At 44.9% G+C, this 4,376-nt stretch overlaps 1 long non-coding RNA gene across 1 annotated transcript; it reads right to left on the reverse strand.

Annotated features, from left to right (window-relative positions):
- Window positions 1-654: 654 nt before the first annotated feature.
- LOC131887436 (uncharacterized) lies at window positions 655-3,771 on the reverse strand. Its single transcript, XR_009374035.1, has 3 exons — window positions 2,784-3,771; window positions 2,527-2,678; window positions 655-2,046 (listed from the first exon to the last, which is right to left on the reverse strand). It is a non-coding gene; the product is annotated as an uncharacterized LOC131887436 (long non-coding RNA).
- Window positions 3,772-4,376: the final 605 nt, after the last annotated feature.

Raw genomic sequence — 4,376 nt, forward strand, 5'->3', positions numbered from 1 at the left:
CAGAATCAATTCATTCCGAGCGCCCTCTATTGGATCGGAAGATTTGTACACCCCCAAAAAAGTGTATTCAGCGGACAAAGATCAATCCTGGGCGTTTTCGATGCACACGAGTGGTATGGTGTGCAAGTGTATTGAAGTAGAAAGGATATGATCCATCAATTCTCGTCCCATGGGCTTACTACACCAAGCAGAAGTACATCGTTCATCGTGCAGTGGGTGCATCATGTACAGCATGCACGCACATATATCTGTAGTAGAGATGGCCGTTGTCCCACATAAACTTGTGTGGGTTCAGCTCCGATGAGTTTGGAGTGTGTCTCTTTTGTTCGAGGCTGAAATCTTGTGTTAGCTTTCCGACTTCCAAGGCGCCTCTCGCGACAGTCCAAGCCATTAATGGAACACTTGCCTGCTACTGGACCGAAATTCATCCTGAATCCAAGAGCAATAAACAAAACTAATTTGATTGATATATTCTTGTTGAGGCCCGTGTGATGTACAATCATTTCAATTGACAGGCCGACCAAAGCATTGCGCTCAAGAACACAACGGCAAAGAAAGGGCCAACTCAGATCAGTCTTTGTGTGACGAAGAGAGTTAATGAAAACGAGGACAAAAAAAATAAACTTTTCCTTCGCTTCATCACATCAAAGATGCATGTGTACTTGTCTAGATTCTGGAATCCCGATGGTTTTGTTCCTCTTCATGGAAAGGACTGACTCGTTCTGGCCATTAAAAATTAAAAACCGAGCCCTGACTGAGCAAGGGAATCGGCCACCCTGAGAAGTGAACCGTTTAATCTTTGTTGTGCATGACACACCTGAAGGTTCATGTGAGGCAAAGTGAAAAATTTGACAGAAAATCTTTGACAGAATTGACAAAAGTGTCATTGAGACCGGCAGAAGATTGAAAACCATGGTTGATCTTGGCCTTTTTATTTGCTCATTGAAACACGATAGTTTTTTGTGCTCCCGAGCAATTTGACGGTTAATTATTTTTCCGGGCGAGAAGCCCGATTAAAATTTAATCAATTCATGCATACTCAAGGTATATTCCACGTCTTTTTCGTTTTCCTTCCCCTCTCCCATAGGACTTGCGACGTAATTCATGTTGAAGAGCAGAATTCAATTTAAATCCTTCTTCTCTCATTATGTCTCCAGGTTTCTCCGTCAATTCAGACTTTTTGTCAATACGCTCGCTCAGGTTTGAGTTGCGTGAGGATCTGACTCTTGGAATCACTCTCAAAACATTCCGTGGAACATCATCAGCCTCTATTCAATTGTCACGTTCGCCCTTATTCAATTCAAGGAATCTGATTTGATCATCCGAGTGTTTTCTTTCAGTACTTTTCCAAAAGTTGCTTGGCTGGCCCTCACCCAGAAATCCGGAAGCCGGCCTCCAGCTGTTTTGAGAGTGAGATGAAGACTGGAAGAGCGAGCATCTCTTTTGAGACTGGCAGGAGTTTCGTTGGCTTGGCTGCCATGTCAATTAGATTCAAACTCGAGGAATAATAATAATCCGACCAGAGAGAGAGAGAGCTGGCTACCATTCACCCAGTCCAAGAGTTGGGGAGAGGATCGGGGAGGGCTCAGGTTCTGGTTGGATCTTCAGGCACTTTTCGAGTCTATGAAGCGGCCTGATAACGTGGACGGAGGTCCATGGATTGAGTGGTCCATGTTGGAGGGGTCCACTGTGTTGTGTGATTGCCTTGTTAACGTGCTTGCATGCAAAACTGTCTTACATGCAAACTGACATAGGGGATGGATGCACGATGATGACTGACTTGACGTGGCAATAGTGATGGTGGTTGGTGGTTGGTGGTGGAGGTGGTGGTTATTGGTTTAAATGTCTCCATGTGCGGTGGTGGGCCGCCACAGGCAATTCGTTCTTGTGGTCTCAAGCATGTGTATTGAATAAGAGGGAATCAGGGTCATCCTCATAGAGATTTATCCGTCTTTGGACGAGATTGATTTTTTTTTCTTTGGGAAAGACACCCAACCATCGATGCAAAAATTCTTCTTGGAACATGGAGTGTTTGGCTAAAATATCCTGTAACATTTTCGCTCGCTCGTAATTGGATGCAAAACTCGGATCAAATGGGGTTCAAAGTACCATAATTTGGAATGGGTTTTCCTTATACGCCATAATATGCCAAACTTTGGCTGTTTGGTAATGCAATTGCGTTCAAAATAAAGCCGTATGAAACCAGATTTGTCGTATTTGTTAAAGGTACAACAGAGTTTTTTTTAAATGACGTGTTCTGCCTAACAAACAGGAAACGATGCGTTGGAACAACGTGGGTAGATTTTTTTTTTTGATTTTCAAAAATAGATCAGTCAGATGCTTGGAAGAGTGACAGTGGAATGGCATCCGAGTAAAATAGCAACAGAATTGTCTCTTGTCTTTGATGTGCCAAGTGTGAGTACAAAGAAGTCTCAAAGATTAATATCTGCTTATCTAAATCAACTTAGAACGGACAGAGATGCCGAACCAACCATAAAAAAAGCCAGAGTGCATAACATCTCGTACCTGGGTGCATAATCGAAAGTCAACCAACACGTCCAGCGTCCAGGGTTCCTGCTGAGGCGGTGGGAATCCATTAGCGTTTTTCTCATCCATCGCAAATCTTCCAACCGTATTAAAGTCCAATCATAATCCATAAAAAAGCCAGGTTGGATGAACTAAAACGTTGACGAGGCCAAGAACACAATTGGATTCGATTGGCAAACCTGGTTGTTACTAGTGCACGTACAATGGACAATGTGTTCAGAGCCAGTTTTTGTTACCTTATGATTGCTGGATGGACCATTTTTTAGACGTGTGGTGGTGGTGGTGGTGGCAGTGGTGGTTGTAGTAGTTGTGGAGGGATGTAGACGGACGAAGCCATCGAAGCGGTCTTTTCGCTTCATTTCATGAAAATTGACGGCCTCAGTCAAGTTCTTATCCTATCTCTTAGTCCGATAAGAATCAATTATGCTCACAAGCCATCCCGCTATTGTCTGTTTTTTCTCTCTTTCGTTCTTTCTTTCTTTCTTTCTGTCTTTACCAACCACCAGCCATGATTATTTTTCTGGCCCAACTCAATCTTGGAAACGCAAATCCGACAAAGTGCTCAAGGAAAAAATCCAACAAGAAAACGATCGGAAAAATTCCCCCCGTTTTGCTTTGACGAGCAGTTACACAGACATGAACACCATGTGCGGGGTATGTTTTCTTCGAAAGCAGTTATCATTTGCAATGAACTGGAACAGACATTTTCGTTCCCTTCACTTTATTATTTCGTCCCATTCCAAAGGAAAATGAGGAGTAGAGGCCAGTCTCCCAAGAAAAAGAGCCGCCGTTTGTGGAGCGCACCGCCTTGCACACTTCCAGCCCGGAAGAGGGCAGAAATGGCCGTGGACACAAAAGTGGGCACGAATGTGGAACGCGCGCGCCCTCTTTGCTCCTCACTCAATCCCGATGATTCCCCGTCATTTGGCGCCTCTTCTGGCGCCTCGGATAATGTGAGTGTGTGTTCGTTCTATGCTCCCATCCTCCGAGTGGCGAGACACTCCGAACTGGCGCGAAGCGAAGGCTGTTGACGGCGGCACCTCTCTTGATGAGGAGGCAAGATCGAACAGATAAAGAGCCCCGGGTTTGATTCCCCCTCTTGAGTCCAGAACGGACGTCGTCGAGCCGCGTCAAACTCGCCTTAGGAGAGGGATCCAGCGACAGCTGTCACTCTTGACGAGTGGCGAGACTTTTCCCCTTCAAGGAGGCTATGCCATTGTAGTTTATAGAAATGTGGAATTAATACGCTTTGAACAATATTAGTTTTGTTCGGGTATGGCTTTCCAATAAGCCGTATCTTTAATGAGCCTGGGTGCTCGTTGACTGGACCTTGGGAACACGGGTGTTGTGGGTGCGAGAGGGTCAAGAAAGAGAGAGAGAGAGAGAGAGAGGAGGTCCCATGAGGGCGAGGAACTGGATCAGGAGCCATTTTTGGGACCACTCTGTTTTATTAGGTTCCCCCTCGAGATTTTTGGACAACTGATAGTTCAGGCTCCTAAGTTGGATGGTAAAAGTTTCGTCCTTTCAATCAAGCTTTTAGGTGAGACCCGCGTAGAATCTTGGTTGACGATAGCCATTTATCAAGTTGTATGCAATAGATGGATGGATGGATGGTTGGTTGGTTGGTTGGTTTGGAACGACATGACCAAGCAGAATCGCTCAGACAAATCGATCTGTTTTCCTCCGCGATGGTTTGCTGACAAACTCGTGAACCTCTACATACTACAATATTTGGGAAGCATGAGACCAGAGTTGAGGTAAACAACGTACATGGATACACGTATGCAGACGTTATTATTGAAATCTTTGATCGTGTTGGGAGTTGGCAC

This window comes from Tigriopus californicus, chromosome 9 (assembly GCF_007210705.1).
Source record: "Tigriopus californicus strain San Diego chromosome 9, Tcal_SD_v2.1, whole genome shotgun sequence".
Classification (NCBI taxonomy): Eukaryota; Metazoa; Arthropoda; class Copepoda; order Harpacticoida; family Harpacticidae; genus Tigriopus; species Tigriopus californicus.